This window comes from Zalophus californianus, chromosome 6, assembly GCF_009762305.2.
Source record: "Zalophus californianus isolate mZalCal1 chromosome 6, mZalCal1.pri.v2, whole genome shotgun sequence".
Classification (NCBI taxonomy): domain Eukaryota; kingdom Metazoa; phylum Chordata; class Mammalia; order Carnivora; family Otariidae; genus Zalophus; species Zalophus californianus.
The window spans coordinates 12,977,305-13,001,575 of record NC_045600.1 but is presented as its reverse complement, the minus strand read 5'-3'; the positions used below and the strand labels follow the sequence as shown (position 1 = coordinate 13,001,575).

The window sequence follows — 24,271 nt, the reverse complement described above, 5'->3', positions numbered from 1 at the left end:
GGCGCCCCCGCCGCCGCCTCCCGCTGCCGCCGCGGGCGCGGGCTCCGGCTCCCGGCTCCGCGGCGTAACGGGAGCGCCGGCTGGGGAAGGGGCGGGGAGGCGGGCGGCGGCGGCGGCGGCGGGCGGCGGCGGGGCCCCGGGTGCCGCGAGGAGCGGCCCCTGCCGGCCAGGGCCGGAGCGGCAGCCGGGCGGGAGCCGGAGCCGGGGCCGGGGCCGGGCGGCTGGGCGCGGGGGGGGGGGGGGGGGGGGGGGGGGGGGGGGGGAGGGGGACGAGGTGCGGCGGAGGCCAGGGAGGGGAGGGAGGCCCGGGAGAGGGACCTGGAGTGGGACGGGGGCGGGGGCTCGGGAGGTGGAAGGGCTGGGGGCAGTGGCCGTGGTGCAGGCAGGTGAGGAAAGGGAAGGGTGAGGGATGGGGGTCTGGCAGGACGGGGGTCTGGGAGAAACTGCGAGGGGGCAGATGGGAATGAGGCCTAAAAGGGGTAGCGACCCTGGGGAAGGTCACCCGCCAGGCAGGACTAGAGGGCCCGGGGCCTGGTGCGAGGCGGGTGTGAGGGGGAGGCCGGCCTGAGCTTGTCCCGCCCTCTCAGATTTCAAGTAGATCCCTCTGACCCTGGGTTGGCCTGTCTCCCTTAGCAGCGCCCCCTCTGCTCCCGGCAGCCTTAGCCCCCCACCCAGATGAGGTGGGCGGAGAGGCCTCTATCTCAGGCCTGCACAGCACCTGCCCAGGAGCGCCATAAATGTCTGTTGAGTTGCCCTGAGCCCGGCAAGGACAGCTACCAGCTGAGATGCAGCTCCCTTGCCCTCTAAGGAGGACGCAAAGTCACCAGTGGGCTTTCTTTGCCTCGGCTCCGCAGACTGAGAGCTGGGGCAGGTGTCCAAGGTGTGCATTCTTTCAGTTATTTGATACCTATGTAGTGATCACCTGCTATGTGCTAGGTACTGTTTTAGATGCTGGGAATACAGTGTAGAACTAAACAGACAAAATGTCTGCCTTGGTAGAGCTTTCAGTGCAGTCAGGGAAATAAATAAGCAAAATAAGGTAGTAAGTTAGAAAGTAAAGATGGCTACTTGAAGAAACAGAGCAGGGCCAAGTGAGGAGAATAAAGAGTTGGGGGCAAGGGGTGTGGAAGATGTTGCAGTTTTCAATGGGATGTTAGCAATGGCCTCATGGAAGTGACATCTGATGAAGACTCAAAGAGGGTGAGAGAGAGAGCCATGAGGATATCTCTGGGGGAAGAGCATTCTTGGCAGAGGAAACAGCAGTGCAAAGGCCCTGGGGTGAGAGCATAGTTGGTGAGTTGGAGAGAGACCAAAGAGACCAGTGTGGCTGGAGTGGAGTGAGGGAGGCGAGGTGAAGCAGGAGAGTTCAGAGGGAGGAGGAGGCGTTTCAGTCCTTGGCGGGCCTTGTGGGCCATCATGAAGACCTTGGCTTTGACTCTGGTGAAGTGGGAGGTCCGTGCAGGACTTTCTGACCTCTGTTTTAGGACTCGGACCAGCTGCTGTGCTGAGAACACTGCCAGTAGTTCAGGAGAGAGATGGTTGTGGGTACACCGGGGTGATAGCTGGGGGCTGGGCTGAGGATGTTGGATTCCGGACACTGCATTTGAGGAGAGAGCTGACCCTCTGGAACGCCAGGGGTGAGGAAGCACTGTCATCATCCGCATCGCCCCTTCCGGGTGCCTCACGCCAGCTTTCCAAGTGCTTCACACAGGTTTGTCCGTCTCTTATCTCCTCAGCAGCCCCGGAAGAACAGACCTTGTGGACGGCACTTCACCACGAGGAAGCTGAACTGAGACATTGGTTGTGAGGAGGGAAGGTTAGGAGATAACTTCAGCCATGACCAGCATAACCTTCAGGCACCCCCAAGGACCTATGTCGAAGGTGGACCTGAAAGGTCTCAGATGCTGGGGACAGCCCCAGGAAAGGGATGTGTTAAAGTTTTAGCAGGGGGCCCTTTAGCGCCTGTTCCCTTTGGTTGCACCAAGAGGGAAGAGGAAGAAGAAGAGAAGGAATCTCCACAGATCTCCACACCTCCCCCTCAGACCCTCGTGTTCTCCTCTCAGCTCTAGCCTGGAGACCTGTCTCTCCAGACGTTTGCCTGGAATGTTCGCTCCCCTCTGGTCCAGGAGGGACGTTCCTGCGCATTCTTGGAGACCCAGGCCAAGGAGCCCTGCTCCACGGCTGACTGATCCTGTGTCAGCCCACAGCAGTGCTACCTCCCTCTGTGACCGGGCTTTGTAGTGACGAGTGTTCGGACCTGCCTCGGCTGCCATACTGTAATGTGAACCATCGCTGTTCCATCTGTGCGCCCCCAGCTAGTAGTTTCCAAGACAAGCCCTATGTCTTCATGAGCCTGAACCCTAACTCTGCAGGGGCTGCCTGGCCAGTGGCATTTAACCTCTCCATCCCTCACGTGCTTACAGCTCCTCAGGTAGAATACCTACTCCCCCCACATAGAGCTGGTTGAGAATTTAGTGAGAAAATACAAGCAAAGCACTTAACATTGTGCTGGTACACTGTAAGAACCCAAAAACCGTGAGCTGTCATTCTGCATCTCCGTCCCCCTTGTACCCACGAGGTAGGAGCTCAAATGAAAGAGTGAACCAATGAGGCGGGAGGTCTTCAAGGTGTGGAATCAGCCTGCAGGTGTTTTCCTTTAGGACTTCACAGAACAATCAGTATTTGTGATGACGATGTTTGAGGCTTCCACCTTCACCAGGCCACCCTGGGAGTGGCAGACACCCAACAGAGTACTCACGGCCATTAGCTTGAGGCCTGAGGTCACTGGGGTAGAGGGCTCAGGAGCAGATGCCAACAAACATTGTCAGCCTGACCTGCCCAGAGAAAAACCCTGCTGGGCCATCACTGTGCAGAGCCCCAGAGGGGCCCCAGGTCTCTGGACTCCGTGTTACCTCTGTGATGTTTTGGTCCTCACCCACTGCCTGAGCTGCTCTGCCATGGCGACCCTGGGGGCATGCAAGCATTGGCATGTGGAGAAGTTCCCCAGGCTGTTTTCCAGGTAAGTTTACCTGCAGGTGGCGCTCAGGGAAATTCAGGGGTAGGAAGTCATTGGTGCTACGAATAGTAATTAAGCCAACATCTTTTTTCCAGGCACTGGTATTACAGGTTTCACAAGGATGGGAGAAATCACAGCCTGTAGGCCAAACCCAGCCCTGAGGCCTGGCGATGCCCAGAGGAAAGAAGCGAAGTGGAAGATGGCTCAGGAACTATGACTCCTGGCTAATCCCTCCAGCAAATCTGGCTTCCCAGGAGCAGTGGGGACAGGCTCAGGGCTCAGAGCAAAGGTCAGTGCAAATGGAGGTGCCTCTGTGGCCTGTAACCTCCCAGCCCCCTTCCCCCTGAAAGCCTGGGTCCCCTTTACAACTAGAATAGGGGATGAGGTGAGTAGCGGGTCAGGGTGCTTGAGAGAGGTCTGGGCTGGGCTGGGGTGGGGGAAGCTCCAGGAGAAGGCGAGAGGAGGGGCGGGGGCCCTTGCCCTTTACCTCCCTCGGGCAGGAAGGCTTTTCCACAGATATCCATGTGGTCCCCCTCCCTTCCTCATGTCTCTGTCCCAAGTCACCTCCGTCCCAAGGTCACCTCCTCAGGGAGGCCTTCCCCAACCACCTTACCCAAACTCACTCCCTGCCATTCCCTTCACTCCCTATCCTTTGGCTCTGCTGTGGTTTTTGCTTGTTTTCTTCTTGATTTCTAGGTATTAATTCAGTGTTCATTGCCAGTCTCCCCTCACTCAAATGTAAGCTCCATGAAGGCAGAGGGTTTTGTGGGATTTTATTCCCTGCTGCATCCCCAGCACTGAGTATGGCGCCTGGCATGTAGCAGGTGCTCCACAGATACTTGCTGAAGGGATGAACGAGTAGAAGGAAGGTGGTGGGGCTGCACTGGATGGGTGTACCCGAGGCCTGGGCATCCCAGGGGACAGGCCCACAGAAGTGGGAGTCAGCTTGCTGAAGCCGATGGGTCAGGCTGAAGGGGGAGAGGGAGATCCCGAAGGAGCAAAGGACAACGGCTTCAGCGTGCTGACAGAACGATCAGTTCTAAGGTTTGGTCTGTGCCGGGCGGCAGCCCTGTCATCTGGCGGCCTGCACCCCGGGAGGCGTGAGCCATGAGCAGCCATGCCCGGGAGGAGCCTGGAAGGCATGCCAGAGCCTGCAGGCCTGGGGCTTGAGTAATGACCGCTGCTCTGCCTGGGGAGGGTTTGTAATTATGAAATATTTAAGACGTACAAAACGTATAATCAGGAGGCCTCTGTGTAACAAAATAATGAAATGAATACCAGGGCACCGACTGACGATCCCAGAGTTAACCACCATCTTGCTCTTTGTGCTTATTAGCCCCCGGCTTTGTTTCGTAAGCAGCTTCCCGCTGCCCCTTGTGCTGTGAGTACTGTATGTGGCCCCAGCATATGGTGTTGTTTGGTTGCACGCTCTGTAAAGATGGTGTCATGTTCTGTAACTTGCTTTTCCGCTCATTGTGTTCTGGGATGTGTCCTTGTTGTGGCCTTTGTTGAAGGCTGTGGTTCCTCCCTTTTCTCTGGTGTGTCATACTCTGCGGTGTGCTGGTAACACCCGGGCCGGCCTCCGTGTAGCATATACCTCCAGCACCCACACTTTGATGGACAAGGCCGCTGTTGAAAAGCTGCATCATGTCCTGTTGTGATGAGTTCCTGAGGATGACTCAAGATGGCTCTGTGCCCCTCCCCCTTGAAGTGTCCTAAGGGCCCCCTGAGTTTCTTCCCAAAGGCCACCTGCTGCTGCCTGGAGCCATGGTTCCCACTGTAGGGACGAACCAGTGGGAATCTTGCTAGGCAGCCCCACTGCAGACACTGAAGCGGGTGTGCCTGGTTTACCATCTGTCACCATCTGACAGGGCTAGACAGGTCGCCAGAGGTGGGAGGCTGGCTGGCGGCTCAAGGAGGGCCTGGGCCTGGCATGACCTGCGTGTGGAAACCATGTTCCTAGGCTGGCCTTCAGCTTTGCCAAGTCCAGAAACACGTGGGTGCTCCGGGTGCTTGCTCCACCCACTCCCACTAATGAAGCTCACCACAGACCAATGTGTACCCCCCATGGCAACTTTCATTTACCTACCCAGTGTCCTATCCCTGGAGACCTCATTCCCAGTGTCAGGATGCATGCAAAGCTGAAACTGTTTTAAGAGGTTGCTTGGTGAGCATGGATTTGGAACTAGAGAAAGGGAAGTCTTTAAAAGGCCATCCTTCAGGCCCTGGAAAAGCGCTGAGAACTGTCTTGGTCCCATTCTCGAGCCTCCTTCTCCAAGGCTGAGAATATCCACATGTCCCAGATCTGTGTCCCCTGCCCAGGATGAGGCTGGACCAGTTCTGTGAATTTCCACTGCCCGTCTCCATCCATGATGACCTTGCATAGGCTTTGGACACCATAATAACAACCAAGTTGGTTTGGGTTTAAGCCTGTGTGATAGGACTCCCTTATCTTCATGAGAGTTTTTCACACCCAGAGTTCTGGGAACCCTTTCCTGGTACTTTGTATACGACCTGCCCTACCTTCTTCCAGAAAGGCAAAGAGTGGGTTTATGATAAAACACCCACCGGTATGTATGAATGAGCAGCAACGTAAAGATCAAAAACTACATGGATACAGGGGAGAACGTTGTACCTGTCACCTAGTCAAGAGTATAACTAGAATGATTTTTAAGCTTCCCGGCAGACCTTGCACAGAGGAAAATACATGGGCTGGTTTGATTTGAAAAATGGTTGATTCACACATCTGGAGTTTGAAAGGGCAATCAGGAACCCGGTGAGCACAAAGGATCTGGTTGTTACTACAGAGTTGTATTAGCAAACAGTTGTGACATTTTCATTTCAAACACTTTACTAGTAAAAAGAAGCTAATTCTCAGTCTGTGTGAAAGAGCCTCAAAAACACAGAATCTGCTTTTGTTAGGAATTGCGAGTGATCTTTCCCTGGACAACACCGCTACCATGCAAAATGTCCACAGTCTAATTCAACAAGCATTGATTAAGCATGTATTGTGTGCCAGTGTTAGGTTCTGAGGATACAAAATTGTATAAAATGTGATGCCATCCCTCAAGGAACTTACAGTCCAATTGGGCAAAGGGAAAAAGAAATCAAGGACAGCTCTGTAGTTGAGACTCAGAGGAGCACCAGGGACTGGGGAAGCCCTTGGCCCACTGCGAGGCTTCAGGATAGGAAGTCTTCCTGGAGGCGGTAACCCCTGAGCCAAGCCTTGGAAAATGATTTCGGGTCTGGTCTGCTTGCCAAAGTGGCGAATGTGTGACACCGAAGTTGGAGTTGGAAGCCCCGGATCTGATTTTCATCTCTGTAATTAACCTGATTGTGTGACCTTGTGAAAGTCCTATTCCCTCTCTGGACGTCAGCTAATTCCCAGGTTAAACGTGAGAGAGAAGATCACTAGCATTCCACAGTATGATCGGGCTTGAGAAAGTCATCCACTGGGAAGGAGGACAAAGCTCGTCAGAATATACGATTTAAGTAAGTGGGAAGTAAGTGTGATGTGTCAGGTACTTAGGAAAGGATGCAAGCACCTGCCAAACCCCAGTAACATCAGTGAAAAGTCAGCGCAGAGAACCAGTGCTTTGGCAGGTTGAAAGGAACACTCAAGTCTTTCTCAGGAAGCAGAAGTTTTCTTCTGGGGAATCTGAAGAGAAGCCTGCCAAGCTTGCAGACCCGGTTAGGAACCCAAGTGGCCTTCATTCTAGGGGGCGGGGCCCACGCAGAAATCCCCAGCTCTAATGGCAGGGGCGGGCCCGGCGCGGCGGCGGCAGCCAGTGACAGAGCCTCGCGATGAGGTCATGGAGTTCCTCGGCGCTTCATTGGCGGACCCCCGGCGAGGCCTCGGCGCCCACCTCTCGGCTGCGGCGGGTCGGCGGCGCCACCCCGGGAGCCAGGGCTCGGAGGGCGCGTCCCCAAACTTTCTCCCGGTATTTATGGACACTGAGCAGCGAGGGAGCCCCGCCAGGAGTGGGACCCGGTCTCCTCCTGCAGGGAGAAATGAAAATGCCCAGAGAAAAGGGCTCTTTCCCACCCAGAGGCTGGATTCTGAGAAAATCCTCATGTGGAGGGCTTGTTTTGTCTTGTTCCAATCCAAACACACTGATTAATTAACCATTTTAACCATTTAAGTAAGGACACTGAGCAAACTTCCAGTGGCTGGTCACCTTTTATTTCCCCATGGTGACACTTGAGGCTGGGAACAAAGACGTTTCAGGTGTTCTGAAATGTTTTAAAACCATGATTCTCAAACCCTGGTGTCCAGAGGGATCCAGAACACTGGTTGCACACGCCAGGCCCTACCCCTGACTCCAGTCCTTCCCGCTCCAAAATCTGCAGTTTGAAGAAACTGGCAGGGCCAGGGAGCTGGACCCGACTTTGAGGAACAAAAGCATTTAAAGTATCATCAGAACTTGTTAGAAAATGCACATTTTCAGACTGCCACCTAGACCTACTGAATCAGAAACTCTGAGGTTGTGGGGGGGGCGGGGGGGGGGTCCAGACATCTGTGTTCTACCAAACCCTGCAGGTAGCTCTGGTGCTCACTTAGGTGTGAGAACTGATTTAAATCAACTCCTCCTGAACGTTGAGACTGCTTCAGAACAATGTGGATTCCACACTCTCAGAATCGTCGGGCTGGGAGATGACCCCCTAGTCCAGTCCCATCCGGGGGAGGTAATTTTGGAGTGCCTGCCCTGTTCTCACCACGGAACTCCTGGGGCCCAGCTCAGCTGCTGGCATCTGCCGTGGTTTAGGGCTACAGGTAATTGGACAAGTGCTGCCCATGTGACCAGCGCTTTCCTGGAAAATGACAGTCCCTGTGAGTGAGTCCACTAAGGGTGAACTTGGTACCCAGGGGCAGTCCTGTTCTGCTTGTGTGGCCTGGGCAGCAGGGGAAACCAGTCTGCAGAAGGAACAACCGTGAAGCAGACATGTCGGGAGGGGAGGTGGAAAGAGAATCGGTGCCAAAATGCCCCCCAGGCCCCGCACTGCCAGGCCCCTGCCTCCCTCTCACACTTCATGCAGACCACCGGCTCTGGCTGATGGAACTCGGGGCACCCTGGGCACAAGCAGGCATAACCTGTTCCCATCTGAGGTTTTGCATATGTTGTTCTCTCTGCCCGGAACTCTTAACCCCTATCTTTCCCACACTGCCTCATTCCTGACAATCGGGAATGTTCTTAAATGACACCTCCTCCGGGAGTGACACTCTAAAAGGGCCCCTCCTGCAGCCACACTCTATCACATTAGCCTGCTTTCGTGTCTTCATCACATGTGACTTCTTGACTGCCATCACAAGTATTCGTGTGCTTACTAGCTCACCATAAGCTCCTTGAGAGGAGAGATCCTGCGGGTTTGTTCATCACTGGCTCCCAGGGCCTTGAAATGGCTCAGCACCTAGTGTGGTAGCTCAGTAAATGTTAGCTGAAGAAAAGATCACTTTCCCAACCTTCCTGAGGCCCAGCTGCCTCCAGCCCTCAGGCTGCAGGAGATCCCCACCCCTCAGCCTGGTTCCCCCATCACTTGGATTCCTGATGTTCGCCGCCCAAGGACTCCAGAGGGGCTCAACTTTGTTTTGCAGACAAGACAACTGAGGCGCCCAAGTGACTGGCCCAGGTGTACGTGGCCAGTTAGTGGGATGGTGGGAACATTTCAGGCCGCTGCTGGGTCCCCAGGGTACTCCCCTTATGATCTTGGGGCGCTCTCCACAGCAAAGCAGTCAAATCAACCTCAGGCCTTTTTGCCTCCTCTTGTAAGCTTTTAATAAATCAGTTTCATTTTCAAAATACTGCCCAGAATAGTCTGCGGTCTGCAGAAAGAGGCTGTCCTACTGTCTGCTGTAGGAGGTTATTTTCTGACGAACTCTAGCCGGTTGGGCGGTTTGACCGTCTCTGCTGCTACAGGAGCGTGACAGATGTCACACTGGTCCTCACTCCACCCAGATTTCCTTTTTTAGGATGTAAAAAGATATGATCCAAGATTCCACTTCTGGATTTGCACATGTTTGGGTTTATCCAAAGAAAACAAAAACACTAATTTGAGAACATATCTGCCCCCCCCCATGTTCCTTACAGAATTATTTACAGGAGCCAAGAAATGGAATCAACCTAAGTGTCCAAAGACAGATGAGTAGATGAAGAAGATGTGGTGTATGTATACAATGGAAGGCTATTCAGCCATAAAAAAGAATGAAATCTTGCCATATGCTACAACTTAGATGGACCTGGATGGCATTATGCTAAGGGAAGTAAGTCAGACAGGGAAAGACAAATACTGTAGGATTGCCACTTATATGTGGAATCGAAAACAAAACAAAACAAAACAAAAACAAGCTCATCGTCACAGAGAACAGATGGGTGGTTGTCAGAGGCTAGGGGTGGGGGATGAGCAAAATGGGTGAAGGGTCAAAAGGTACAAATTTCCAGTTGTAAAATAAAGGCATATGGGGAAGTGGTATACAGGATGGTGACTATAATTAATACTGTACTGAAATTGGAGTGAAAGGCTCAGAAAGCGGCCAAGAAAATTCCTCGGAAATTTTTCAAGAGAGTAAATCTTAAAGGTTCTCATCATAAGAAAAAAATGCGCAACTATGTGCAGTGGTGGAGGTCGGCTAGACTTATCGTGCTCACTTCACAACGTGTACAAATATACCTGAAACTGTATCATGTTATATGTCAATTATACCTTAATTAAAAAAAAAAACATACGAGGACATCTTTTTAGAGATGGCCTTGTGTTCCAGCCTCCAGTTTACTGCAGTTCAGGGAAGCAAAGCCTTTGGCCCAGAGAAAAGAGTTGTGACTGATGTGTGCAGAACACGCTTCTAGGGAGCTTTCGCAAGTAACGGGACCCTTGCAGTTGGCCTGGGAGCTCAACAAATATGTGTTGAATAGCTGACTCGGCCATGATGGCCTGAGTGGCTGTCGTCAAACTCAAGAGATCACACTGGCTCGGGAAGGCAGGCAGCAGGAAGGGTAGGGTGGGATGCCCTTACTCTGGGTATTTATCCAAAGGTAAATGGTCATCTGTCATGCCTTGTGATCTTTATCTCCTTCCTGTATTTGGGGAATCCCCCACCTGATGAGGCAGAACCCACCGGGGAAGTTGAGAATGCCAGGCACTCACTGCGCCGGGCTCCCTTGTGGCCACAGTGAGGGTGGGTACCCCAGCTCTGATGGGCAGACACCTCTCAGAACCTGGGGGCAGCTTCATCCCGATCTGGTCGACATTGCTGTGGCAGCTGTGGGTGGAGTTGGCCTAGGTGCACCCATGTGTCTATGCCCAGCAGTGGCGGCCATGCTCCTTCCTCTCCAGACCAGTCCTGAGGAGGATTTCGGACCTCTGCAGAGGGCTACCCAGCAGCTTCCATCCTGGTCACCGTCATCCCAGAGATTGTGAGCCATCTGAGATGAATTCCATTAATGCTGAAACCAGCCAGAGCTAGTTTCTGGGGAGAGCAGGACTGAGGGAGGAGGCTTCCAGAAGGAGGGCCAGGTGCAGACGGGGAAGAATAGGGTGCGGGCGCCCAGGTAGAGGAAGTGGTATTGGCGCAGGGAGCTACCACAGCACTGTTGTCCTTGAGACCCGGTCACAGGTTTGTGCAGAGGGAAGTAAGTCACCCCGGGGGGTAGGGGTGTCCTCCGGCTCCTCACTCGGGTTACAGAGGGTCATGGGCTGGTGCGTTGTCCTGCGAGTCAGGCTTCTTTTCCTTTGCCGCTTTCTGAGCCTTTCACTCAAGAACGTTGGCTGGTCTACCTCATCCTCATCACTGGCGGCTTCTCAGGCTTGCCTGGCGAGCCTCAGCGTGCACCCCCGCCTGGAGCCCAGAAAGCCAGTCCTTCACCTAAGGTCCTATTTTAACGTGGGGTGGACTTTCTTTTCACAGGGGAAAGCATAGCTTAAAATACTCCTCCCCACCCCCACCTCCCCGAAATCTCCAGCACAGCTCTTGCATCCCCGCCTTTGATGGGAGCAACTAATCCGAGCAGGTTGGGCCCTTGCAACTCTATGTGCATTAGAATAGGCTCCTGGGTCTAAGCCTGTGGGGTGAGGGCAGGAAGGGTTTGGGGACCCTACTCCTGGGTGACTGAGGGGTCCCTCTAGTGGGGCTTCACCCTACGTGGGGAGGCGCTGATGCACACTGCAGGCCTGGGGATCAGATCCTTTCTGGGGAGCAGGGTTTGAATGAGCAAGGTGCAGCTGGGGCACTTGGACGTGGGCGAGGATAAGGCCTCTAAAATGTGGGAACAGAGTCAGGTGCTGCACAGACCACCTCCCTCTCCTGCTCTCATCTCACTCCTAACTCTGATTTAAACCACGGGGCAGACAGCCCTTCATGAAAGTCCAAGTCCACATGGGCAGACGGAGGAGGCCGCTGCCCACACAGAGGGACTTAAGGAGCACAATCTGGAAAGAGCCGAAGCAGGACACGGGCACTCCTGCAGCACTTACCATCCTGGGCACCCAAACCAGCGTCTGTCACATGCTGCCTCCTACAGGACATGGGCTCTGTTCATCAACTTCTCACAGTGTCCCTGCCTCGGGGAGCTGTGCACTCCGGGTACCACGGGCCATGCCTTAGTCCTCCATGCATCCCCCAGGACACCCAGCTCAACAGGTGCTCCCCCCGTTCACCCATCCATCCAGCGGGGGTGGCTTGGAGAGCCCCCACGGGAAGGAGAAGGGAAATTTCTGTGGATCCCTGCCTCCCTCTGCACCGGGCCCATCTTCCCCAAGAGGAAGGAAGAGTTGGGATTTCCAGTTCCTTTCCTTTGTCACTGTTTCTTACACTTTGTGCTTTTACCGTAACAGGCACACACAGCCCCTGTCCTGTTAGAGGTATGTGGGTGTGCATTCGCTCCTTTGGAGAGACTGTGAGTGTCAGAAAGGCCAGGACTGGGTCTTGGTCACCTCAGCAACCCTGACATCATCTGGCACATGCTATAGTTTTCGAATGAAGGAACATTCATTGAAGGGAATTCTCATGCGAGAGGCCACCTTCCCCCATAACATCTGTGTAGTGTGTGAGAATGTGTCATTAAAACAAAGTTTTAGATGTAAATCAGCATAGAGTCTCAATTTAAAGTGTATAATTTAATAGTTATCAATATATTGACAGAGTTGTGCCACCATCACCAAAATTAATTTTAGAACATTCTATCATCCCCCCAAACAAATCTGGGATGCCTTAGCTGTCATTCTTAGCCCCTCTCTCCCAACTCTTGGCAAACGCTAATTGATTTTCTGTCTTTATGGATTTGCCTATTTTGGCCATTTCATATAAAGGGAATCACACAATATATATATATTTTTAAACTGGCTTCTTTGACTTAGCATAATGTTTTCAAGATTTCTCCACACTGTACATGTATCAGCCTTTCATTCAATTTTATGGTCAAATAATGTTCCGTTGTGTGGATACCACATTTTATTCATCCACTTTTCAGTTGTGGACACTGGTTTGTTCCCATTTTTTGACCATTGTGAGTGATGCTGCTGTGTACATTTGTGGGCAGAGTTTGGTGTAGACACACATTTTCATTTTGCTTATGTATACACCCAGGAGTGGAATTGTTGGGTCATATGTTAACTCTGTATTTAACCTTTTGAGGAATTATCAGTTTTCCAAAATAGCTGCACCATTTTATATTCTCACCGACAATATATAAGGGCTCCCGTTTTCTACACTCTTGCAACACTTGTTATTACCTGTCTTTTTGATTCTAGCTATCCTAGTAGATGTGAAGTGTATCTCATGGTGGTTTTGATTTGCCCTTCCTTAATGAAAAATGTTGTTGACCAACTTTTTGTGTGCTTATTGGCTCTTTGTCTTCTATGAAACATTCAAATCCCTTGCCTGTTTTTAGTTTTTAAAACCTTTAATTGAAGTACAGTTGACATATAACATTATATTAGTTTCAGGTGTATGACAGTGATTCGACAATTATATACATTATAAGATGTTCACCATGATAAGTATAGTTACCCTCTGTCATCACACAAAGTTGTTACAATATTACGGACTATATTTCTTATGCTGGACTTCTCTTCCCTGTGACTTATTTATTTTATAACTGAAGGTTTGCACTTTTTAGTCTCCTTCACCTATTTCTTCTATCTCCCCAACCCCACCCTGTTGGCAACCACTAGTTTGTTTTCCATATTTATGAGTCTGTTTCTCTTTTCTTTTTGTCGTTGTTTGTTTGTTCATTTGTTCTGTTTTTTAGATTCTACATATAAGTGAAATCATATGGTATTTTTCTTTCTCTGATTTATTTCACGTAGCATGACACCCTTTAGGTCCATCCATATTGTCGCAAATGGCAGGGTCTCATTCTTTTTTTTATGGCTGAGTAGTAGTCCATCGTGTATATACACCACATCTTCTAAAAACCATTCATTTATCGATGGACACTTGGGTTACTTCTATACCTTGGCTATTGTAAATAATGCTACAGTAAACATAGAGGTGCATGTATCCTTTCGAATTCGTGTTTTAATTTTCTTTGGGTAAATACCCAGTAGTGGAATTTTTGTATCATATAGTAGTTCTATTTTTAGTTTTTTGAGGAGCCGCCATATTGTCTTCCATAGAGGCTGCACCAGTTTACATTCCCACCAACAGTGCATGAGGTTCCTTTTTCTCCATTTCCTGGCCAACACTTGTTATAGCTTGTCTTTTTGATTTTAGCCATTCTGACACGTGTGAGGTGATAATCTTATTGTGGGTTTGATTGGCATTTCCCTGATGATGAGTGATGTTGAGCATCTTTTCATGTGTCCATTGGCCATCAGCTTTGGAAAATGTCTGTTCAGTTCCTCTGCCCATTTTCAATCCTTTGTCCATTTTAAAATTAGATTAGTTGTCTTTTTATTATTGAGTCATGATAGTTTTTTATATACTCTAAAAAGGTTTTTTTTTTTAAGATTTTACTTATTTATTTGACAGAGAGATAGAGAGAGAGCACAAGTAGGCAGAGTGGCAGACAGAGGGAGAGGGAGAAGCAGGCTCCCCGCCGAGCAGGGAGCCCGATGCAGGGCTTGATCCCAGGACCCTGGGATCATGACCTGAGCCGAAGGCAGACGCCCAACCAACTGAGCCACCCAGGCGCCCAATAGTTTTTTATATATTCTAAATATAAGTCTCATCAGATATATGATTTGCAAATATTTCTCCCATTCTGTGGGTTCTTTTTTCACTCTCTTGTTAGTGTCCTTTGAAGGGCAAGTGTTTTTAATTTTGATGAAATCCAATTTGTCAGTTTTTCCTTTTGTCATCTGTGCTTTTGGTATTGTTTTTAAGACACGGATGCCTAACCTAAGGTCATGAAGATTTACACCTATGTTTTCTTCAAGAATTTTGTAGTTTCAGTTCTTATGATTAGGTCTGTGATCCATTTTTGAATTAATTTCTGTATATGGTGTGAGGTAGGGGGTTCAAATTCATTCTTTTGCATGTGGATGTCCAGTTGTTCCAGCACACTTTATTGAAAAGGCGATTCTTTCCCCCATTGAATGGTATTGGCACTCTTAGAAAAGGTCAGTTGACCATAAATTGACCATAACGGGTTTCTTTCTGAACTCTGATGTTTATTCCATAGAAAATAGGAAAGCTGCCTATTTCACGTGTGGGCCACGAGAAGCAGACCAGCTTGCTCCTGTGATGGTGGGCCCCTTCCTCGAAGAAATCACAGTGGCTAAGTCATTACAACTCTGAAAGGAAGGTGCACTAGTTATTGGGAAAACATAGGCGACCTGCATTTGAGGTGACGAGCAAAGGGAAAGACAGTAGCCCTGTCATCAGTGGACTGATGAAATCAGCACAACTTTGCTGTAATTTGCATTCCTTTCTTTCTCAAGGATGGAAATGAATATTTGACATCTAATGAGCCTTCTTTCATATTTTAAAATTAAACCCCTCCTTTTTGGACGCAATGTCTTGACAGTAAAAGGCAAAATTATTTCTAGTATTCTGCAATACCACAGAGAAAGACCCAGCCCAGGGTGGGTGAAGGGGGGGGCAAAAGGGGCTTCCAGGGTATGGAGGCCTCAGAGACACAAAGCCAGTTTGATATATTTAATCTTTGCCACTTTACCTGAGAGTGCAAAGATGTTTTGAACTGCCAGAAAGTAGGTTAAAAAGATCCACGGGGGCGCCTGGGTGGCTCAGTCGGTTAAGCATCTGCCTTCAGCTCAGGTCATGATCCCGGGGTCCTGGGATCGAGCCCCGCATCGGGCTCCCTGCTTTCCCTGCTTCTCCCTCTGCTTCTCCTCCTCCCCCTCCCCTGCTCACTCACTCTCTCTCTCCGTCTCTCTCTCTCTGTCAAATAAATAAAATCTTTAAATCTTCCATTTCTCTTCTCTTCGATTTGATTGAACTCATTCCCATCAGGAGTTATTAGGCGGCTACGTCGTGATCAGGTGGGTGCCGAAGTCCCTCCAACCCCCACCCTCGTAGGGAAATACAAGTGCAGGAAAATGTCCCTGTCCTGGACTTTGGGATCTGTTGGGGAGACGGATGGATTATTAAAAAGCCTGGACAAAAACCACAAGGCAGAGCAGACGTGGGGTGGGGGTGGGGCTGGGGCTGCTAATGTTGTTTCTCCCCTGAGTCCAGACTCCTGTCTTCTGGTTATGCTCCCATTTGGCTTTTGAGGAATGACCTCAAACTAACACCTATTCGGTCAGAGAAGATGCCGGCCCTCCTCTAGCCAGGGCAGTAGAACCCTCCCTCCTAGGCGGTTCAGGCTTGCCTGGAGGGACATAAGGATGAAGGAAAAAAGACAGACAGACCTGCATACACACACACATGCGCAGTCACACGCTGCCCACCCTTCCACACTGGCTCAGACTCTGCTCAGCACCAGGGCCCAGAGGAAGCAACCCATTGGTGTTTGTTCCTCAGGCCCCAGGGCCAGTGCAGATCCCAGCCCCTGCCAAGCCCAGCTCTTTGCTCCTTTGGTCCAACGAGCTCTCCCATTTCCTATCATCTGTTCTCTTTTTGCCTAAGTTATTCAGAGGTAGTTTTTGTTGCTTTCACACACAGAACCCAAGTGGGACGCTGGGACATTATTTTTACATCCCTCAGGGGTTGGGAAAGATTAGAGAACATGCCCAGGCCTCAGGAAGACTGACAGAACTGTCCAGAGCCCAGATCCAGGTGGAGAATGGCTGACCCTGGGGGCTGTGAGCTCTGAGAATGAAAGCAAGATATACCTTGACTATGGGGAGGAAAGCCTCCTGTGTTGGTCAGAGGAACAGAGATCTTAACATCTCCTCCCTGCTCTTCCCCCTTCCCCCTGCATGCTCAATATAGGGTGTCCCACATAGTAGGGCCTGTGGATGGGTTCAGTTCCATGGGTGACCTGTTCTGCCAGGCCCGTGGCCCCGAGGCCTGAGGGCCCGCCAGAGTGAGCACACACAGGTTCCCAGACTGAACTTCGTATCATCTGCTCAGTCACCCTGGGAATCATCTGGGTTAGAATTTTATTTTACCTTTTTAAAAACTTATTTATTTATTATTTATTTATTTATTTGTTTGTTTATTTATTTATTTATTTAAGAGAGAGCGCTCAAGCAAGAGGGGCAGAGGCAGAGGGAGAGAGAATCTCAGGCAGACTCCACGGTGAGGGTGGAACCCCACGGCGGTGGGGGGGGGGAGCTTGATCCCACGACCCTGAATTCATGACCTGAGCTGAAACCAAGAGTCAGTCACTCAACCGACTGAGCCCCCCAGGGCCCCTGGGTGAAAATTTTAGTCCCTGGGTGATCTCCTCTCACAATCCAACATGCTCGGGCGGACCATCTTCCTTACCAGCTGTTCAGGGAAATGTTCTGGAACTGGTGAGCCACGGCCCGGGGAACGTGTGTGACTCTCCTCCACGGTCTGAAATCCAGAACTGACGACTCCTTGCTGGAGGCGAGAGGCCTACGTTGTCCTTTAAACAATCCTTACGAACTACTCCTGACGTGCGAAAGGGCGTAAGGAATGGGGCAGTGAACACCTGTGCGCTAGCGCTGAACGCAAGAAATAAGACATCAGCCCGGCCTTTGGAGCCTCCCGAGCAAATGCCCGCCCGGAGAGCCGCAAACTCGGGAGCCGAGCTTCGTGAGCGACCTGCTCTTGTGCTTGGGGCCGGCAGCTGTTCAGGGTGGGCCGCAAGGAAGCGGAGCTTCAGCGTCTGATCTGGGAAGGCACCGGGGAGCCGCCCTGGGTCTAGAAGATCGCCAGCACGATTATCCCCGTCGCTAGAGTTTTCCGCCTCCAGAGTGGATGAGTTGAAATTTTGACTCCAGCGCTCCGCGGCCCCTTCTCATCCTGGTAATAACCCCAGTGTGTGTGTGTGTTGGGGGTGGGGGGGGTTGTTGGTCAGACCCCCATGCCCAGACCTTCAGGTGGAGCTGGCTCCCCGCCCCCGCGGAGGCTCCCCCCTCAGGCCGGTGGTGCATCACTGGCCTTGGACCCTCCCTCGGTATTTGTAATCCTTCCTAACTACTGTAACTTGTGAGCAGTCTGGAAGTATCAAGGCACTTCTGATAGGCTTGACAGTACCAAGAAATAAATACTCCAGAGAATGTTCAGCTGCCTGAGATGGAAGGATGACAATAACATCACCCCTGTTTTGCAGGTGAGGAAACTGAGGCCCAGTGAGCGGTTTGCCCTCTCGGGGGGTCGGAACTCAGGCGGTGCCGAGTGGAGGGGGGACCATGCCTGCCAAGGAAGCAGGGTTTTGAGGCAGAGGTCTTCCCCGGCCTCCCACCGCGGGCTGATGCTGCGTTTTGCCGGCCTGGTCCGTCCACTCTTTGGGATAGACCAGCCACTTGTGCTCAGGCCACAGTGTTCCGTGGACAAAGCCAGGGTGGCCTTCATCTGTGTTTCCTGGAGGTTCCACATCGATTCCAGCCACAGCCACCCTAGCACAGGGCACAATGTGGGAAGTCCTGACTGGTGGCTCTGCTTGACATACATTATCATCTCCCAAAAATGAGATTCTTGCCTCGGTCTCGTGGCTTGGCATCCCATGCAGCTGGGCCCTCCGCCGACCGGGCACTTACGGGGTACCTGTGGGCCACCCGTGGTCCCACGCCAACCCTTCACCCCACACCCTTCTGTGGCAGCTTAGTCCGTGGCCTTTAGTGTCACCTGGTGTTACCCTTGGGGATTATTTCTTCTTTGTCTTATAAATAGCTGAGCACGTGCCCAGGCTGGCTGTTAATCCGGGGCACTGGCTGGGGACTGGACAATCACGTCCACCTCAGCTCAGGCCAAGAGCCGCACACACAGCATCCCTGACCCAAGTTACAGAAGCACAGCCCGTGAAGCACCAGCCTGCAGTTCTGAGGCTGTGGCTGGATCCCAGAATTGATCAGAGGGAGACCCACGAAGGACATGGTCCTCACAAAGCCATCCTGCTGACGTCACCCCATCTCACTTCCCTGTGGCCATGAGCCTCAAACCCTGTGGGAGTCCCCCCCCCTCCCAGGGAGAGGGAGGGGAGGGGGATAGGAATCGAGAATGAGGGCTCTGGAAGTAGGAGGCCGGCTCATCATTGCCAAGAAATATTAAAAATGTGCAAACAGAGCCAGGCCACAGAGTCATGAACAATTGACAAGCAGCCTTTCATTTCAGCAAATAAAAAAAAAAAAATCCAAAAAATTGCTCTTCTTTATGCATCCCGTTTAAAAACAAAGCCTTAGGAAAGACACTCTGAGGTTTTCAGCTGGGGGCAGCAGGGGAACAGTGTCCCGGATGTCCCCGAGGCAGCCCGGCCATGGGGACTCCAGGGTCAGCAGAAGGCAACGAAGCTTTACTCTCGGGCCAGATAATGAACTAAGCATCTAAGTTGAAGGTGTTTATTGTACTCCCAGTGTTTTGTTCTAGCTGGCTGAACTCTGGAGGAAAATGTCTTGAGGAAAGCTCTCGGGGTGTTGGTCCCAAGCAGGGCCAGGAGGCAGGTGGGAAGGAGGAGGCAGGTGTTCCTCGAGGGGGCGCTGCGGGATGGCACTCTTGTGTCCTGGAGGTTAAGAGGGGTCTCTTTGGTGTTACAGCTGCGTTGGTGTGAGGTTTAAATGATACCTCCCCCAGGGTAAGTAAAAAATACATCTTCCCCAAATGCTCTGCACTGCTAAAAGGAAACCCTGCCCCCCTGTTAGCCATCAGCCCCTGATGTTACCCCTAACACCCCTTCCCCCCACCCCCCACCTCCCAGGGTCTGTGTGGGGCTGGAGATGGCAGCGTGCTTCCCTCTGAGTGACACCAGGTCTTAGATGCTGAGTGCTCGGTGGGTCTGGGGCTGGGCCGCAGCCTTGGGTCTTCTAGGCTTGCCTCCCCCGGCATGGAACGCCTGCCCCAGGTGCCAGAGCCGCTGGGGCCCGGAGTTCTCAGTGCACGGTACCCACGGTGGAGTCTATCCCGCAAGCAGGGGCCAGGCAGAGGAAGGGAGCCCCCAACTCCCACCTGCACTTGCCCAGGACTTGGTCTGAGCCACAGGTAGCTGGGTCAGGTTGAGAAATGCTGACAGCCTGCCTCTCCTGGGAAGAGAGCCCCCACCTGCATGCTGGGGGACCAGAACCAAATCAAGGTGTCAGCAGGGCTGGCTCTTCTTGGAGGCTCTTGGGAAGAATCCATCTCTTGGCCCTTGCAGAGACCACCCACAGCTTCAGGTGTGCGGGGCCCTTCCTCCACCTTCAAAGCCAGCAGCCTTCTTTGTGTGGGCAAAATCTCCCTCTGCCTCCCTTTTGTAAGAATATAGGTGATTGTACTTAGGGGCCTACACCCCAGATAATCCAGGAATATCGATCTAAAAATCCTTAACGTGGGACACCTGGGTGGCTCAGTGGGGTAAGCGTCTGCCTTTGGCTCAGGTCATGATCCCAGGGTCCTGCATCAGGCTCCTTGCTCAGCGGGGAGCCTGCCTCTCCCTCAGCCTGCCACTGCCCCTATTTGTGCAGGTGTGCTCTCGTGCCCTCTCTCTCTCTCTGACAAATAAAAATCTTAAAAAAAAAAAAAGAAAAATCTGCATTCAGTTAGCTCCACACAGTTTAAGTACGAGTTAATGTGAGTCATTCTTCGAAGAATTACTGATACATATACTGTTGTGTTTCTTTAAGAATCTTATGTAATTCCAATCCCCCCTCCCCCCACAAATCCAAATCAGGTGTCAGGTGTTTGTACATCGACAGGTTTATTCTTTTCTTAAAGCTTAAACAAATACATCTTTACGCACACAAAAGTTGGTTAAAAGTAAGCCCTTACTGCTTTGTTAAAAATAAAACCCATACACAAACCTTCTGGTCAAACCCCCAGAGCAAGAAAACATCACATTTCTACACTACATCCGCATATGGATACGTGTATGTTTTCCAGTCGATACAACTCGTTCAGACATGCCTCAACAAAGGGAAGACTAACTTTAAGACCATGAAGGGAAAAAAATGCATGCCTCTTATAAGTGTTAAAGACAAGTAGCTATGGCATTCTGAAAATTCTCAATAAATAGTTCATAGTATAAAAATTCTTAACTCTGTATTGTTTACCTTTAATCAATGGCAGTACCAATTATCACTGTAAGAAAGCATTCAAAGGACATTAAAATAACTGTGCATATTTACAGCAGCAAAACAAATATTTGTAACCTTTAGCTCTTCTACATAAATCCCAGAAGAGGGAAAGTTCACTATAAATTAATACTCGATGCTTCTAGCCCAGCTAGAATTAATCAATTTTTAAAAATCAACCGTAAGATATTTTAAATATGGGATTCAAGAAAGCAGCTAAGAAAAAGCTGCTACTTACTAAATGCAGGAGGCATCAAGCAAAAAAAGAAGAAGAAAATGTTACTCCCTTTGGGGAGAATTACTGCTAGAGGAATACTAATAAAAATAATAAAAGATGGCATAAAAGGCAGATGTAAAATAAAGTTGATTCTTGATGTGAGAATAATTTTATTTCTTGCATTGTAAGAAGGTCTTATGTTCTTCTAGAGAGACCTAGAAAAAAAGCCATGCATATAAAATTCTAATTACATGCCAGTTGAGGGACTTTGTCAAAGGTTTGCCCCAGAAGGGCTTTTTCAAAGAGGTTATAAACTTGTCCTAATTGCCGTCCAAATCGATGTTTACAACCAACCAACATAAGCCATCATCTACTTCCAAAGCAAACCCTATCTAGAGACTTCACTTAAGAGCACTTTTGGCTTCTTGCTTGAATAAAAAAAGGAATTTCCCATATTGGAAAACCGGGAGTAAGAGCGGGAGAGAAAGAGACAAGGTACGGGAGTCAAGGACCTCATGAAGCTGGGCGAATACGGAAAGACCAGAAAAAGGAAAAGGCAAGCAAATTTCTGCAAATAGGGTAGTTCCCCCCCTGGAAGGCGGATGAGTACTTGGTCCTAGGCAGGAAACCAGAGGGGTGGTGGGGTCGGGATGCAACAGAGGTTCCTCTCCTATTCAGGCAATGAGGGCTTAGCTGTTTCTCAGGCAACTAACAGAGCCAGAAACAAAAAAGTTACAAGGACACCGTGAGAACCAGCGCTTTGAAACTGGAAACAAGTTTTGGCCAGAGACAATGTGCACCCATGTGTCTCAAAAGAGATTTTTAAAGGGGGCATTGAAGAGAGGTCTTTTATTTTAGAAACATATCCGCTCTGGTTGGCGATTCTCCTGCCCCGCAGGCCACCTTGGGCACTACATAGCTGGTGGGACAACACAGCAGGCAGCTGTGGAAAACAGGCTCAATTTATTTGGTGGCTACACACAGATAAGCACAGTTACAGGGGTTAGAGTCTAAGGCTGACTCATCTTAACATGGTAACTGGGACTGAGCAAGATCAAGCACAGCTTCCCTTAGAAAGGTGGGAGAAAGCTGAAGGAACCGGCAGAGAGAGAGAGAGAGAAATGAAAACCAAAAGAAAAGATATGAGTCAAGTGATTTACTTTGTCGATGCAAATTTGGATGAGTTAGCAAAATTGAGGCACCCTCATTTCCCAAAGATGAACAAAGATGGAGTTGAACGTCAAGGCTGGATGATGCCCCCACACCTGACTGCTAAAGAAAAGTCGACAAACTGTCTCACATCCTTCCTACCCAGCGGCTGGTTCCACTGGGATGCTGTGTCTCCAGGAAATGTGCTCCTTAGAAGGAAATACAGCCTTGGGGCATTGGGACACTCTACTCTGGGCCCCATGGCTTCTCCTTCCTCACAGTGCCCCATGCCACTTATCAGGCATTTACCTGAAATGAATGGCTTCTAGTTTTGAAGGACCTTTAAATAAGAGATTAGTAATCAGTCCAGTTGCCGCATAAGACAAGAAAAAAATCATGATTTCAGTCTATTTAAAAAAAAAAACAACTCGGCTGGCTGGCTCGGTCGGTGGAGTGTGCAACTCTAGATCTTGGGGTCGTGAGTTCGAGCCCCACATTAGGTGGAGAGATTACTTAAATAAATGTAAAAAAAAAAATAAACAACCCTTCCCTTCTTGCTACCATTAATGCTAAATGGAAGAAGGTACAAATAAAAAGGGAAGAGAATATTTTCAAATTATTAGAAAAATGGAGAAAACAACCAATCAGTGGGAGAAACCATGAAAAGAACCCCAGAAAATATTACAAATCTGGGCCCTTTGAAAAGATGGTATTCCATTAAAAATTAAAAATGCTTGCATGTTCTAATGTAACACATGACTAGTTCCAAGTTTTAGGAAATTCTTGAACAAAATGTACACAGCAAACAAGCAAGGTAGCAGCCCACTTCCTAACCCAGAGTCCTCAGCAAGAGGCCCCACAAGCACCCACCAGTGATGGCAACAGATGGAACCTTGTGTCTGGTAGGAAATGGCACTGGGTGAGCTCCAAGGCTCCTAAACTCTAAGATTCTAGAGATGCTAAAAATCCTGCTATGACTATGGTTTGATCCACTATGTAGCCCTCTGAAATACACAAAGTTGGCTCAAATAACAAGCCTCCTACAAATGAGCTGAGCACAATAATATACCTAAAACCCACACTCAAAACCATAATATACATTATAAACTTTTCCGAATACTATGTGATGGCTGAAAATATTAAACTTCTATTTAATTTAAAACCTACCTATTCTCAATTTCCATTTCAAAATACCAGTTATTATTCACTATAGAGAACCAGGCAAAGACTGGTTCTTTTAAAATTAAGTGGCTATATAAAAGAAAGTCTTCATTATTACAGAACGGCGACATCTATATTCTGTCCATCTTTGGGATCAAGGCACCTTATAGAATTTTTCCTCTTCTTTACCTGACCTGTCAGTACGCTCATGAGGCAGACAAGGACAGGGACGATTATTCCCATTTCATGGCTGAAGAAATGGAGGCAGAGAGAGGCGGAGTGACTCGCTCAGATTCATTAAGTCTGCAGCCAGCCTGGAAATGTAGGACCAACTACCTCTCCCTACTTCCTTCCCTAAAATCAGCAATAATACTCCTGGGAAGTGTCACACATAGTACATATTACTTCTCAATGACAACCAAGTGTGCAGGGAAGACAGAAGGGATCATGTGAGGGCTTTTTTCTTTTTCTTTTTTTCGGTAACCCTGTTTTCTTTGAGAGGACAAATGTGCTTTTCTTAAGATGCTGAGAAGTACAACTGTTAAAAACAGAACACTGAATTAAAAACTAATGATGTAATGTATGGTGATTAACATAACAATAAAAAAACCAAAACAAAAACAGAGCACTGAGAGGCAAAGCTGAGGCATGGACCACGCCAGACGTGAATGGTGGGCTCCAAGTTCACAGCCCAGCCTCCCGGTGCCCTGGTTCTCGCCACAGGCTCGCTGCACAGGTCACTTGGCCTCTAACTTCAGCACACAATATCCTCCAGCCTCTCAGGGCTCTTCTGAACACAAGAGAGCTGATTTAATAATATGTTGGTCAATACAAAGAAATAAATAATATTTATTCAGGAATAGTCCTAGAATACAGAAATAGAGCATCATGCCTAAGCAATCCGTTGACCAAAAGGTTAAGAGTGGAAATTTCACCTAAAACTGTTCTTCAAGTCTGTGGTTCCTAAGCAAATAATTTATTTCCAATGTCTAAATGCCTCCAAAGGAGCAAATATTTATGTATTAGTCCAAGCACAGGAAACCCACCTGAGTAAAGATCTGATTTGAGAACACTTTCCATGTCAAACGCCAAGTTTAATGGTTCATATCTAATGCTGCAATGGTGTACTGCTCATTTATAGTTTGCCATGTGAGAGG

The 24,271-nt window shown here is 49.8% G+C and overlaps 1 long non-coding RNA gene across 1 annotated transcript; it reads left to right on the top strand.

Annotated features, from left to right (window-relative positions):
• Positions 1-347: 347 nt before the first annotated feature.
• LOC113910557 lies at positions 348-18,573 on the top strand. The gene is made up of 4 exons (XR_003516090.2): positions 348-3,019; positions 3,112-3,305; positions 16,848-17,351; positions 17,659-18,573. It is a non-coding gene; the product is annotated as an uncharacterized LOC113910557 (long non-coding RNA).
• The last annotated feature ends 5,698 nt before the right edge of the window (positions 18,574-24,271 follow it).